The sequence below is a fragment of the Doryrhamphus excisus genome, chromosome 21 (genome assembly GCF_030265055.1).
Source record: "Doryrhamphus excisus isolate RoL2022-K1 chromosome 21, RoL_Dexc_1.0, whole genome shotgun sequence".
Taxonomy (NCBI): domain Eukaryota; kingdom Metazoa; phylum Chordata; class Actinopteri; order Syngnathiformes; family Syngnathidae; genus Doryrhamphus; species Doryrhamphus excisus.
In genome coordinates, this window is record NC_080486.1 from 10,254,669 (window position 1) to 10,270,850 (window position 16,182).

At 41.6% G+C, this 16,182-nt stretch overlaps 1 protein-coding gene across 3 annotated transcripts in view; it reads right to left on the reverse strand.

Moving 5' to 3' along the window:
- The window catches only part of ncoa2 (nuclear receptor coactivator 2), a 54,480-nt gene that overhangs the window by 31,460 nt on the left and 6,838 nt on the right, over positions 1–16,182 (reverse strand). For all 3 annotated transcript variants that reach the window (XM_058059399.1, XM_058059398.1, XM_058059400.1), the window contains exon 2: positions 8,170–8,262. The gene's annotated coding sequence lies outside the window, so the exon portion shown is untranslated. The remainder of the gene's footprint in view (positions 1–8,169; positions 8,263–16,182) is intronic.

Consider the following 16,182-nt stretch of genomic DNA (forward strand, 5'->3'; position numbering starts at 1 on the left):
GATGGGCATAATAACCAATCATTGAAAACTGTGGAAAAGGTAGAAACTGAAAACCACCAGCGTCATGTGCACCCAACAATATTGAAGATGTCAGTATGGTACAATAGCTTGTCATTGGAGTCTGGTTATTATGCTCATCACTACTCATTGACACATTAACCGTGGAAAAGGTAGAAACTGAAAACCACCAGCGTCATGTGCACCCAACAATATTCAAGATGTCAGTATGGTACAATAGCTTGTCATTGGAGTCTAGTGATGGGCATAATAACCAATCATTGACACTTTAACCGTCGAAAAGTTAGAAACTGAAAACCACCAGCATAGTACAGACTACAAGAATGATGCAAACTCGGGTGTTGACATGAGCAAAAAAGAGTTGTCGTCGCTTGCTATTTGTTGCGTAGGGAACTTCCCACCCTCCACGAAGGCTTTTCCTAAGCGCAGCGTTCAAGGGAAGCGAGGGGGGGGGGTTGCTGTGTAGCACAGCCGCTCCTCGCCACTCTAACCATGGAAACAGATATGATACGCGTACATGCCTCCAACTGCTCCTTCATTACGTAAGGCAGGGCAGAGTACAGCAGATGTAGCATGGCTTAGGAAAAGGAAAAAAAAAAACAGGCTGATCATAGAACGAGTCGGGCTCCCTTCTGGCCCGGAGTGACCTACTTTGAGCTAATGGTGGGGTCGCTGCTCAAACGGATGAAGATGCAGAAAAGGTGATTAGACACATTAATAAATGAGAAGCGACTTCCATACAATTGTTGCCGTGTCCTTGCTGGGAGTTTTAACCCCCATGGAGGGTCTTCCTCCAATGGTGGAGGCTGTGCTTTTTATTAATGACAGCAGAAATCAGGCTGTTAATCTCTTAATAGCCAAGTGGCACGGGTAATTCCTATTGGTTGTTACCGTGAGCTTCCAAGCAGCACAAGTTACCATGGGGATTCAGGCGCTGATTGGTTGTGCCCGTCCCCGCCGGGGCTGGGATGTGATTGGGTGCACTTGGTCTCCTTGACACAGCAGTAACGATGGGTCACTGTATGTTTGAGACAAATACGAGAGACTAGAAGTACGAGGCACGTCTCAATGACGGGGGGCAGTCAGACTGTCTGTACAGGCTGTTTCGGAACCGGGCGGGTGGGCGGGACCGCTAGACTTCTAATGGCGGGAATCATCTGGGGAAACCTAAGCAACTGGACTCTGGGATTATCTGTCTGGCTAACAATGCAATGGAGAATGGGTATGCAAATATTAGTTAAGGCAGGGGTCTCAAACAGGCGGCCCACGGACCAAATGTGGCCCGCAGGACACTAGTTTGAGGCCCCCGCCTTGATATGAAAGTTTAATGTTTGATATGGATGCTGTATGGTATCATGTACCCAGAAAAATTTTTTACGTTTGATTAATGTTCATGTTAAAGGTTAAATAACTGTTAATAGTTATCCTCCCTATCCATGTGGAAGTGGTAAGTTTTTGGCTATATAAGTTTAAAGGAAATAACTTGAAGGCTACCATTTAGGTCGCTAGCTCTCTAGTTTGCGAGTTAGCATGTGTCTCAAGACCCTGCAGTTGCGCAATATGTTGTAAATAAAGAGTATAAATGTGACTATAGTCGTGTTTTGTCATGTCTACAGGGCTCTAATAATGCTTTGTTCATTTTAATCTGAAAAAAATAATTTGTCTACCCACCAACTATATGTGGTTTCTTAAGTTTTTATTATTTGCCGTTTTATTATTATTATATTTATTTATTACTGATTGATTGATTTTCTTCATTCTTGATTTGTTTATTTTTCATCTTATTTTTGAAAATAGGAACCAAAGTGAATTTTTTTTAATTTTTTTGTTTTTAATAAATGCGTTTTTTTTTTTTGTTTTTTTTTTTGGAAAACCTGATGCGGCCCAGTCTCACCCAGACCTGAACTCCAGTGGCCCCCAAATAAATTGAGTTTGAGACCCCTGAGTTAAGGGCTTCTTCGAGACGAAACTAAATGTACTACAGCGATCGAGAAGCAGTCCATGATCTGGATGTCTGTTGACTGCGTAACCATGGCCAAATATTAGCCTTAGCAACAACCTGGCAGTGAAATTAACTCCAAGGCGGCACAGATTAATACTCAAAAGAAAAATCTGACAACTCCATTTATCCACTGTGCCGTGGGTAGTTAAACTTTGATTAGGCAACAATGTGGGAGAATCTTGGTGAGTCAATTAAGCTGTCTCCTCCTGCTACGTGCAAAGAATACGATGGCTTTCCTCTTTCTCAAAGTCTACCGCTTCACTTGCAGAAGTATGCCGAGACAAATGAGGATTAAGTCCTGTCTTGACCTGAATATAAGAACAGTCGGAAAAGGATAGGTTCATTCATTCATTCATTTTCTACCGCTTTTTCCTCAAAAGGGTCGCGGGGGTGCTGGAGCCTATCCCAGCTGTCTTCGGGCGAGAGGCGGGCTACACCCTGGACTGGTCGCCGGCCAATCACAGGGCACATATAGACAAACAACCATTCACACTCACATTCATACCTATGGACAATTTGGAGTCGCTAATTAACCTAGCATGTTTTTGGAATGTGGGAGGGAGCCTATCCCAGCCGTCTTCAGGCGAGAGGCGGGGCACACCCTGGACTGGTCGCCAGCCAATCACAGGGCACATATAGACAAACAACCATTCACACTCACATTCATACCTATGGACAATTTGGAGTCGCTAATTAACCTAGCATGTTTTTGGAATGTGGGAGGAAACAGGAGTACCCGGAGAAAATCCACGCATGCACGGGGAGAACATGCAAACTCCACACAGAGATGGCCGAGGGTGGAATTGAATTTGGGTCTTCTTGCTGTGAGGCCAGCGTGCTAACCACTCATCCGCCGTGCAGCCTGAGGAATATTTTCATTCATTCATTGATTGATTTTCTACCGCTTACCATCACGAGGGTCGCGGGGTGCTGGAGCCTATCCCAGCTGTCTTTGGGCGAGAGGCGGGGCACACCCTGGACTGGTCGCCAGCCAATCACAGGGCACATATAGACAAACAACCATTCACACTCACATTCATACCTATGGACAATTTGGAGTCGCTAATTAACCTAGCATGTTTTTGGAATGTGGGAGGAAACCGGAGTACCTGGAAAAAAAAACCCACGCATGCACAGGGAGAACATGCAAACTCCACACAGAGATGGCCGAGGGTGGAATTGAACCCTGGTCACCTAGCTGTGAGGTCTGCGCGCTAACCACATGACCGCCGTGTCTCCAGGTTTATGAATGACAAAAATTAGCGATGTATTCAACCCATTAAATAGCATTCAGCGCAGGGGTCTCAAACACACGGCCTGCGGGCCACACTAGTTTGAGGCCCCCGCCTTGATATGAAAGTTTAATGTTAGTGCGGCCCGCGCAAGTTTGATATGGATGCTGTATGGTATCATGTACCCAGAAAAAATTATTACGTTTGATTCATGTTCATGTTAAAGGTTAAATAACTGTTAATAGTTATCCTCCCTATCCGTGTGGAAGTGGTAAGATTTTGCCTTTTTTAAGTTTAAAAAGGAAATAACTTCAAGACTACATGCAAGACGTCTGTATGGTACAATAGCTTGTGCTCAGTGGAGTCTAGTGATGGGCATAATAACCTACCGTTTAGGTCGCTAGCACTCTAGTTTGCGAATTAGCATGTGTCTCAAGACCCTGCAGTTGTGCAATATGTTGTAAATAAAGACTATAGTCGTGTTTTGTCATGTCTACAGGGCTCTAATAATGCTTTGTTAATTTTTTTGTTATTCCCGTATTTGGCAAACTTCTCACCGTTGTTCACAAGGTAATGTCAAACTCCCCGTCATTGGCAGCACACTGTGAAAACCCAGACTGTAATTGGCGCTTGGGCACTGTGGTTGACTGTACAAAGATGACCTTTCCGCCCATTATTTTACTACTTTCAAGTAGTGATGCGAGTTCACTCGCAAAAAGGGTACACCAACCGCCCCCCCGGATACCTCTTTGCCACCGCTCATAAATACCACTGCATAAAATAAGACGACTTAAGTGCCGTGGATCCACTATCTTCAAGGTTGCATCTTCTTCAAACTCAATGGCATTCCAATACACGAGCTCATTTGAAGATTACATGAATAAATGAACCAACAGGTATTGTAAACGGCTACAAATAAACACTATTGACTTTGAAAGGAGGTGATGGCAGGCATGCTGTATGCATTATATCTTAGGTATCACAAGAGCAGACGCTCCAGGACATAGCTGGAGCCATCCTGTCTAGGGACGGGAGAGACAACAAGCAAGGAGCGACAGCTTGGATTTCAGGAGAAACATTCTTTTTTTTTTTTTAATTCTGGTAGTGCAACCTGTGCACGTTGTTGCTGTATCACACCCAGTTTTTCATTCAGCATGTCAACTAGCTTGATAACGCAATAGTACCTTATTTTATACATCATATAGAACTGACTTTTTCCCAGTTTTGTGTGAGCTTTAGTTAAATGTTACGGCTGCTGAATGTCAATGTGTGTCTAATACAGAGGTCTCAAACACGCGGCCCGCGAGCCAAAAGTTTAATGTTAGTGCGGCCCGCGCAAGTTTGATATGGATGCTGTATGGTATCATGTACCCAGAAAAATTACGTTTGATTCATGTTCATGTTAAAGGTTAAATGACTGTTAATAGTTATCCTCCCTATCCGTGTGGAAGTGGTACGTTTTTGGCTTTTTTAAGATTAAAGGAAATAACTTGAAGGCTACCGTTTAGGTCGCTAGCTCTCTAGTTTGCGAGTTAGCATGTGTCTCGAGACCCTGCAGTTGCGCAATATGTTGTAAATTAAAAAAAGTATAAATGTGACTATAGTCGTGTTTTGTCATGTCTACAGGGGTCTCAAACACGCGGCCCGACACTAGTTTCAGGCCCTCGCCTTGATATGAAAGTTTAATGTTAGTGCGGCCCGCGCAAGTTTGATATGGATGCTGTATGGTATCATGTACCCAGAAAAAATTATTACGTTTCATTAATGTTCATGTTAAAGGTTAAATAACTGTTAATAGTTATCCTCCCTATCCGTGTGGAAGTGGTAAGTTTTTGGATATTTAAGTTTAAAGGAAATAACTTGAAGGCTACCGTTTAGGTGGCTAGGTCTCTAGCATGCGAGTTAGCATGTGTCAAGACCCTGCAGTTGCGCAATATGTTGTAAATAAAAAGAGTATAAATGTGACTATAGTCGTGTTTTGTCATGTCTACAGGGCTCTAATAATGCTTTGTTAATTTTAAATCTGAAAAAAATAATTTGTCTACCCACCAACTATATGTGGTTTCTTAAGTTTTTATTATTTGCCGTTTTATTGTTATTATATTTATTTATTTATTACTGATGGATTTGTTTATTTATTTTTCATCTTATTTTGTGTAGAAAAATAAAAATTAAGATATTTGAGAACAGTGGAATGTTTTATCAGAGTTTTTATTGTAGAAAATCGGAACCAAAGCAAAGTTTATTCATTTTTCTGTTTTTAATAAATGTGTTTTTTTTGTTTGTTTTTTTTGGAAAACCTGATGCGGCCCAGCCTCGCCCAGACCCAAGGTCCAGTGGCCCCCAAGTAAATTGAGTTTGAGACCCCTGGTCTAATATATGCATCTTGACTGTTTTGATATGAACTGAGATCAGTTTTAAGGCTAATAGCATGGGAAAAAATTTCATATGTTCAAAAACAGGTGCACCGCACCTTGACATCGGGGCTAGGAAGGCAGGGGGCCCGGCACGGCTACTCCCCAATACAATCCACCTATCTGTGGATAGGTGGATTGTCCCATGCAGGGTGGACTATACATCCCTAAACAAAATATTCAAAAAATAAACTTTTTAGCAATATTTCATATGTTTCTAAGACAGGAAGAGCTGAAAATGCTTTTTAATAAGAAAGGGGGGTTATAGCATCATAATTGTCGGAGTTCATTCGTTCAAGCAAAGCATCATTTGATACATTTTTTCGACCAAACTTCAGCTGATATGACCACACAAATTAAACTAACCAGCATGCATAATCACCAGAGGTGGGCCCTGAGACACGCTGAGTCACCCGTGTCTCATTGTATAATGCATGGAAAAAGAGAGAGGGGGGGTCTTTGTGTGTTTGCTGAGAGGGATAGAGCATGCTACTATGTGCCATCCCTGTAATTGTGTAAGTTATCAGCGCTTTCATTAGAGTTACACGCCCAGTGTGTGAAGCTGGCACAGAGCTTGGCATGACTCGGCATTAAATGGTATCAAAAGTGAAGCGCCAAATGTCTCAAGTCTCTATGCAATCACATAATGAGGGACCCTGCCTCCAGAAAGAGCAAATAGCACTGTGGGGCACAGACAAAAAAAATGCATGTAATCAGTCTTCATGTGGGCTCCTAGTAGGGAAATGACTCAAATAAAAGAGGACTCATTGAAGACAAACACGGGCGCTTTATTCCACTAATTCTGTGAGGAAATGGTGATGCATACAGCCAGAGGACATGCATCTTCTCGCTTTACGTCTAAATATCTGTATAACTGAAAGGACACGCCGAGAGCCAAAACAAAGGGTGGTATTAAACATAAACATGCTATTCAAATCAGATGTTGTGATACTACATCTGGGTCAAGGGAGGACGATTGAGGGCGAGTACGATGGATAGGATACTTATATTGAGAACAAAAAAACCCACTAATGTTATAATTGTCTGTCAAACATTTGCAGCATTTCTGGAAATGCTACCTTTAAATTGTATTAAAGAGCAAAGGACACGCTGAGAGCCAAAACACACAGAAACACAGGGTGGTATTAAACATAAACATGCTATTCAAATCAGATGTTGTGATACTACATCTGGGTCAAGGGAGGATGATCGAGAGGGTGAGTAGGATGGATAGGATCCCACAAAAAACCCACTAATGTTATAATTGTCTGTCAAACGTTTGCAGCATTTCTGGAAATGCTGCCTTTAAATTGTATTAAAGAGCAAAGGACACGCTGAGAGCCAAAACACACAGAAAAACAGAGTGGTATTAAACATAAACATGCTATTCAAATCAGATGTTGTGATACTACATCTGGGTCAAGGGAGGACGATCGCGAGGGTGAGTAGGATGGATAGAATCCCACAAAAAAAAAACACTTATGTTATAATCGTCTGTAAAACGTTTGCAGCATTTCTGGAAATGCTGCATTTAAATTGTATTAAAAGAGCAAAGGACACGTCGAGAGCCAAAACACACAGAAACACAGGGTGGTATTAAACATAAACATGCTATTCAAATCAGATGTTGTGATACTACATCTGGGTCAAGGGAGGACAATCAAGAGGGTGAGTAGGATGGATAGGATCTCACAAAAAAAACACTAATGTTATAATTGTCAAACGTTTGCAGCATTTCTGGAAATGCTGCCTTTGAATTGTATTAAAGAGCATGATTTCGTTGGTTCGTTGTGTTACCTTTTACGATGCCACCACTTTCAAATAAATGTTAATATTCCCAATCATCATTACCTTGCATCACTCCTCTGACACTCCCTTGCCGCACTGTGTGTGTATGCTAGCAACCCCGCCCACTCCCCCACACACAAACAAAGTGGCCGAAATACTGACAAGAGGTCTCACTGCCTTGTTCTATGGAATGCCATTGTTCTTTAAAGCGTGACGGTGCTAAACCAGTGCACAGAGCGAGCGCTTTGGCTTCCTGTTTGGAGGCCAGAGGCGAGGAAAACAGACGCATGTGTACATGGTAATATACGGAGGTTGGTAAAAGCACAGTAGGGATTGGTTGTTTTGACTGTAGGAGAGTTAGCTGGCACAGATATAGCAAATTTAGGAAACAGCTCAGTGGGCTCACTATTGCACAACAGCGAAAAAGTCAAATGAGAACTGAAAGAAGAAGAAATCCTGGCATAAACTCAAGAAAATTTTATTTCTGAAATCTTATTTTGTCATGAAAACATTTTTTAAAAACTACCAATGAGTCGGAATCTATAAAAAAAATGATGAAGTTGATGTAATTTCTGTGTGTTTCTATTGAAACCTTATGTTCTTCATTTGCTGTATTTTGCTGACACGGCAGTTTTTAATGTCGGTTGCTCTGAGTTGCTTACTACTCGCAGCGCAGTTGTGGTATTGCGTAAAAAAAAAAAGGAGCGCCTCCTACCTTGGTTTCAGTGCACAGAGTCCCTCAGGCCATCGCTGCAAGACGGCAACATCAGGAAAGCTCTAAGCATCATCCACTTCTCTCTCCCCTTTGCTGGAAGACACGGCAGAAGAGCAAACATGAGATGAGTCAGCACCATTGCCATAAAAAAATAATAAAATAACTGCAATACCGTGGGGGCATGCTTTAAGAATAGAGCTGCTTTTTGTTGTTGTTGTTGCATGTGTGTGTGTTCTAATGCAAAACTAACAACGCTCTAAAGGAAACCGAGGGGCAGCAAAAGAAGAAAACATGAATCTGATAAAAATCCATGTATGTTTTTAGTATAGACAGCTTCCATACGGGTTTTCCCAAGCGCATTCACAGTCGCTGTCCTTGAAGCCATCACAGGTAAGAGTCTCACTCAGTGGGAGAGAAGCCGCCTGATGAGAAAATTAAGTGCGAGCTTGATCACTTTCAAGATACATAGAACGGATATGCACTTCAAACATAAAAGCCGCTTTTGAGAACGAAAGTGGTTATTTAAGTCCGATTAAAAAAAAAAAAGCATGTGACCGTATGTAAAGGGTGTATGCTCCATATAACAAATAGAATAGTTATGTTTGTATTACGTTAGCACAGAAGTGTCTGCAGGGTCTATTCACCCCCCGGGGGACCTATGCAACCTATTACATCGTTAACACAGTGTGCCTTTTTAATCATGGCACACAATTAGACACAGAGAGAAGTTTCAATTTGAAGTCAAGTTCCCCTTTGGATAATTAGAAAATACAAGTGGTATCTGGAGAACTATGCAGTGCTGTTGGGACGATGTGGGGGAGGGGGAGTTGGTCGACCGGAGCAATTTCGCTGAAATGCCTGCAAGCTGGGGAGCACATCACACGGTGGCTCGTACCGACTTAAACCAGTAAAGTAAACCAGCGTTCCTTGATACATCATGCAGTATGTCGTATGTCATATGTTGACGTTGGGAGGAACATTGAGAGGGTGAGTAGGATGGATAGGATACTTTTATTGAGAACAAATAAACCGCTAATAATAATAATATAATTGTACTGTCAAACGTTTGCAGCATTTCCGGAAATGCTGCCTTTGAATTGTATTAAAGAACATCATTACTTTTGCCACATAGCAAACTACACTTTATGTGAACACAAAAGTCAGATGTTGTGATACTACATCAAGGGTGGAACATTGAGAGGGTGAGTAGGATGGATAGGATCTATTTATTTTGAACATTGTTATATATATTAAATATATAATATTGTATATTTTTATTTTATATATATATATGAATATATATATTTATACATTTTTATATTAAATTAAATTATATTAAATATATAATATTTATATTTTTATATATTTGTATATTTTATATTATTATTATACTATATTACTTTTTTTTATTTAATCAATGCCTAAGTTATAGCCTAAATATTAATTATTCGGGAAAACTAACATTTCCTTAAAGCAGACCAATCATCTTTGTGTTTTAAGAAGTTATACACACACATCAGCTTTGACTTTGAAAAACAGGTTCTTTTCTGGTGTGTTATGGAACACACCACTAGCGGTTTCTACTTGGATCATACTGATTTGGTCCGTCTCGGGCCTAAATGATTAGCCGATTAATCAAAACAAGCTTCAAATTAATCTACGTAGCAAATAATCGTTAGTTGCAACTCACAGCAATTCAATAAGCTATCAGCGATTGCAAGAGGTGGTAGAAAGTCAAGTGTTTTTCAAGTCTCAGGTCTTGAAAAAGATCTCAAGTCATGTCTCAAGTAAAGATGAGCAAGTTCAAGTCCCAAGTCAAGGCAAAACTGTATTTTATTTGGTGTTTACCGAATAAAATACCATGACTTTGTGATGTGTCAATGCTGATGAAATGATGTTGCCACATTCCCTCGTGTTAATCACCGCCACTCATTGTGTTCTTAATGATGCATTCAATGAGGCCGCTTCTGTGGGAAGATTTGGTGTCTTGCCGGACATGAACTTGAACACAAGCAGTTATCAGAGTCGAGTCCAAAGTCATCAAAATTGTGACTTGAGTCCAAGTCGGACATGTTGAGTTGTTCAAGTATAACGGTTCTTAGATCACATTGAAGACACAACCAAAAAATGATTATGATTATGATCACTGCCTGCAAGCAATGTGGGAAGATGATAGGAGGAAAACCACGGCAATGAGCCAAGAGTTTTAAACCAAAAAAAAAAAAGGCCCTCACATGCCCAGTATACCATCTTTTGCACAAGTGCAGAAAAGCTCTCCGCTTATGCAATTCCGTATTTAACCTTCCTCTTTTCACTTTCAAGGCGCCGTACTTCTCATCCTCTAGAGGAATTTCCTCTGCGCTCTAAAGCTGTCACATGCTCGCGCTTGATCTGCGGGATTGAGTGACAGAATAAAGCAAGGGGCGTGAAAACTAGTTTACACCGCGACAGGGATGACTTTGAACTGACACGACGGAACAAAAGCCTTAACATTAACACGTACATCAATGTATTGTAAAGAACTTATGAAAATGAATAAGCGGTTATGGGAAAACTAAGAGAGCCGCCACTTAAGACCAAAGGATGACATTCAGCAATAAAACAACCAATCACAAACATCGATACTTGGAATGTGATCGCTTAGAACAAGACATAAACAAATCGTGGGAGGTGAACAAAAACCTTGTGAGGCCTTATCCTAGCCCCCGCCCCCCCCCCCCCCCCCCTCCATCCCTACGAACAGGCTGGCATCAGGCTCCTTCTGAGTGAAAAAGGCTTTGACACCCAGCCTGGGCTAACAATGCTAATGAGCCAAGCTAATCAGGTTTACACGGGACAAAAGAGGAGAGGGATCATGTGCCAGAAATTGACCAGAACGACCAGGTCACAGAGGGGCTAAACACCAATGGAGCCCGACTGGGTGGGAAGCCTCCTAAATGACCCCCTTATGGCCTTCAATTCAATCAGGACCAAGGACCAAGGACCATGTCCCCGTTCGATGAAAACACCTGATCTAATTGCTTTGAACAAATTCGGGTTAAGGTCTGGTACATAAACATCCATTCTAAAAGATTGAGAATTATGCAATTACCAGTTAGACAGCTGGTGGGGCCAACGGAAGGTTTTGGGTACAAATCCTACTCTTGGTCTGACTGACGCTGCAACCCGTTTAGGCAGCAAATCGGTGACATCCACCCGACTTTACTCAACGCTCTTTTCTGTTATAGCGAATTACTTCTTTCTTGTTTAATGCTGCTTGAAATGTGCAAAGAGTTTGGTCGTATTAAACTTCCCCGGTTCGGTGCGACCACAGGGAACGTACATTTTGCGCCCGAATGGCAGCAAACCGGTGACATCCACCCGACTTTACACAACGCTCTTTTCTGTTATAGAGAATGACTGAAATGTGCAAAGAGTTTGGTCGTATTAAACTTCCCCGGTTCGGTGCAACCACAGGGAATGTACGTTTTGTGCACAGCAGGCAGCAAACCGGCGACATCCACCCGACTTTACTAAACGCTCTTTTCTGTTATAGTGAATGACTTATTTCTTGTGTCATGCTGCTTGAAATGTGCAAAGAGTTTGGTCGTATTAAACTTCCCCGGTTTGGTGCGACCACGGGAAACGTATGTTTTGCGCACAGCAGACAGCAAACCGGTGACATCCACCCGACTTTACTTAACGCTCTTTTTTGTTATAGCGAATGATTTCTTTATTGTGTAATGCTGTTTGAAATGAGCAAAGAGTTTGGTTGTATTAAACTTCCCCGGTTCGGTGCAACCATAGGAAAAAAAAAAAAAATGATTTGCGCCCAGCTGTCTTTTTTTGGACTTCAACAAAATAAACACACACAGCCGACATCACTTCTACTTTATGCTTATTAACACGTTAGCATCACATCGTCCGGAACTGAGCAATATTATTGGCTATTTCGGATGTGGGACAATATAATCTGATACCGTTTCTTTAGCTTTGTGAAAATCGAATCGAGACACCGATAAATAGCAGTTTGGATTGAAAATATTGGGTCCTACAAAAACTGACGTTTCATTGTCCCTCAGTTGCAAGAAATAGTTGGAACCCGTTTGAACAATCACTCGTTAAAAGGCAAATCACTTCATTTGCATCGTGTACCTGGGATCAAAAAGATCAAAAAGATTCCGTAACCGGGAAAAAGCAGAAAGAAACAAACTAAAAAACCTGGGAACTTAGTATGCCTCTGTGCCTTACCGGAAAAACTGAACACTAGCGCTGCTACAACTTATGTTCTTATACAATATTCTACGATTCGGCTATGTAAACACTGGAATTACAAATGGAAAACAATATCAGTTGTATGTCCACCATATTACAAACACATAGACAACAGAGTATCAAAAGTAATGCAGTACATTACTGAGGTTCAAGCCATGCCTGTACTCCCAACTCCTTTATCTGCATGTGTAAACATTGAAGGTAAAAAAGGTGCAAAAGCTAGACAAACAAGTCTTTCAATTTCAACTGCAGAGAAACCAACTATGTCTCCCAACACAAAAGGATTAACGATGGGTTTCGAGGCCGAACAACTCCGGTTTGAGGCCCGTTCTTGATAACACCGACAGACGCGTCTGCTCGGATGTATTTATAAAGCATGCTGACGCCACGCCAGCAGATTTCAACGGCCTTCTCTGATGGAGAGGCCGACTCCTGCCAGGTGCTAGCACATCTGTTGCTCAAATGGCAACAGGCAGCTGCTTCAGCTGTGACCTCAGTGGCAGTCGATACAAGGGTGCAACGTCTCTTGTGTATTGGTCCAATGGTGCAGGCTAGCCATGGGCTGGTATGAGGTTCAGACGGTATGACAACCTTGGGCAAAAATGACGGTTTCACTGGATTATAATTACAGTTCTAGAATGCATTACCTTGAAATAGCTTTAATGAAAATAAGACAATATATATATATATTTAATATAATACAACATGATGAAGTAGAACATGTGTATGAGTTCTGCCAGCTAGCGCTACTGCGAATGAATATACAAGAAAACCTATTATAACTAAAGTAAATATTCTAAATGTCCATCACTTTGAAGGAATACTTCACACGAGTCAATCACAGGGCACATATAGACAAACAACCATTCACACTCACATTCATACCTATGGACAATTTGGAGTCGCTAATTAACCTAGCATGTTTTTGGAATGTCGGAGGAAACCGGAGTACCCGGAGAAAATCCACGCATGCACGGGGAGAACATGCAAACTCCACACAGAGATGGCCGAGGGTGGAATTGAACAGCTGTCTCCTAGCTGTGAGGTCTGCGCGCTAACCACATGACCGCCGTGCCGCCGTGTCTCCAGGTTTATGAATGACAAATTATTATTATGTGGGAGGGAGCCTATCCCAGCTGTGTTCGGGCGAGAGGCGGGGTACACCCTGGACTGGTCGCCAGCCAATCACAGAGCACATATAGACAAACAACCATTCACACTCACATTCATACCTATGGACAATTTGGAGTCGCTAATTAACCTAGCATGTTTTTTTGGAATGTGGGAGGGAGCCTATCCCAGCCGTCTTCAGGCGAGAGGCGGGGTACACCCTGGACTGGTCGCCAGCCAATCACAGGGCACATATAGACAAACAACCATTCACACTCACATTCATACCTATGGACAATTTGGAGTTGCTAATTAACCTAGCATGTTTTTTTGGAATGTGGGAGAAAACCGGAGTACCCGGGGAAAACCAACGCATGCACAGGGAGAACATGCAAAATCCACACAGAGATGGCCGAGGGTGGAATTGAACAGCTGTGAGATCTTGGCGCTAACCACTCGACCGCCGTGCAGCCTACCATCTGCAACTTATTATTATTATTATTATTAATATTGTTATAGGTCTTGAGGATTTCCAGATACATCGGTCTGGTTTTACTGAGTGCTAGCTCAAAGAAGTCTGGATCGCAGTGACATCACAAAACGCGGTGTTCGAAAGGGCTCACTTCTGAAACTTCTAGCATTGTTTAACACGATAATACAACAGGTCAAAAAAGTTAAAAAAGCACAATAGGTCCCCTTTAAACTCACATTAGTCAATGTTTGTATATTTGTGAACCATAATGCTTGAGTGTTAAGCTGCTGTGTGATGAGTTTAATGTTTGTAACATGAAGACTGTTATATTGAGTAATGACTTCCTGCAATTTCCAAAGGGTTGCTTGTGACGTGCGCGCCTTATAACTGTTTTTTTTGTTTTTTTTACGGAATTTACGGTAACCCTCACATGCTCTTTCTTTACCCTGTATATTTGTATTTTCTGTTATTCCAAAAAAAAAAAAACATTTGCTTTGTCACCTTGTCACCCGAATATTGTGACCTACATCGAACGCCCCGCTGCCATACACAAACGATGCAGGAGAATTTGTGCATGAAGCCCAGTTGTGCAAATGACAACCGCATTTGACGCTCACGTCAGAGCAGCTGTCATCGCTATGACAACCGACGACGGTGACGCGCATACTAAACTCCTGTAGAAACAGTCATAAATGACAAAAGGCGAGCAAAAGTAGTCAGAAAGAATAATAAGCATACGTGTTTATGTACGAGGAGCTTGTCTTGTGACAAGTCAGCTCCTGCGCCTGCTTATGTTGCCCCGCCGCCATTTAATGCCTGTCACAGTTTGTATGGAATTAGTTCCAGTGGAGAGAAAGTGGGGGGGCCCAGGTATCAGCTGACACAAGTATGTCACTGACTTTATTAGCGAAAGCGTGAGACAATGTGACAGGACAATGCTCAGCCTGGGAATCCACGCTCAGTCGGACAAATTTGAAAAAAAAAAATATATATATTTAAAAAAAGTGGTAGTGGTGTTCTGCAGGAGAACATTTTAAGGCACGACTTTAAAGCCTGGCATTACCTGATTAGGAGTGCTGCTGCTCTGACAGAGGAACATGTAATTGGACCAGACAGGCAGGAGAGAGAGAGAGAGGGGGAAGGAAAGCAAAGCGAAGCAGCTCTCTCTCTCTCTCCATGTGCAAAAGTCCCATGCTGAAACAGAGCGACAACCAGGTCAGGTAGACCCGGTGACTAAGACTATTTAACCTTTACGGGGCAAAGCCATCAGAGTCAAAATTGTACCTTGTGGCTTTTTAAGGGGAATAACTGATACTTTGCACTAGTACTGTGCAAAAGGCAGCTTTGATTTTTTGGTTTACTTTAGTCAAACAGGTCTTATATACTGTTTTTTTCCACATATTATTTAATACACTATTAATTCATAACACACTACTCCGTTTATCGCGGTTAATTGGTTCCAGACACAACAGTGATAAGTGAATTTCCGCAAAGTACGATACAATGCTAATAAACTGAATATTTACATCGCTACTGCATAGCAAACCTGTCTATGATGTTACACATTCAAATTTTACTATGATTAGAGCTCTGTAGGCGTGATATAGCACCCCCACAGTCATCAGTGCACTCATATTACCAAATATAGTAGACATTATCAGAGAAAATAAGCCATTTTAGAGATAAATAAGACAGGAAGTGAAATCTGGGATTTAGTTGAGTACAGGAGTCGGTGTTATTATGATGATCGCTATTATTATTGTGCCTAAATTGTGAGCTAAATAATTAGCGTTAATAGACTGTTAGTACTGTAGTGCAATTAGAATATTTTTATGTTTGAAAATGCAAAAAATACGCAACATTTGCTTAAATTTGCATTCGCACGCCACTAATAATACACTCAGAAACCATAGTAAACCACAAAACAGAGATCAATAAATAAGCTCAGCTTCTTCCTACTAAACATAATAAATTTCTTAGTCATTTCTGTTAAGCATGTTTGAACTCTAACTAAACTGTTACTACAACTACGAATTTAGCTACACTACTCCCTCGTTTATCGCGGTTAATTGGTTCCAGACCCGACCGTGATAAGTGAATTTCCGCAAAGTACGATTCAATGCTAATAAACTGAACGTTTACATCGTTAGTGCATAGCAAACCTGTCTATGACATTC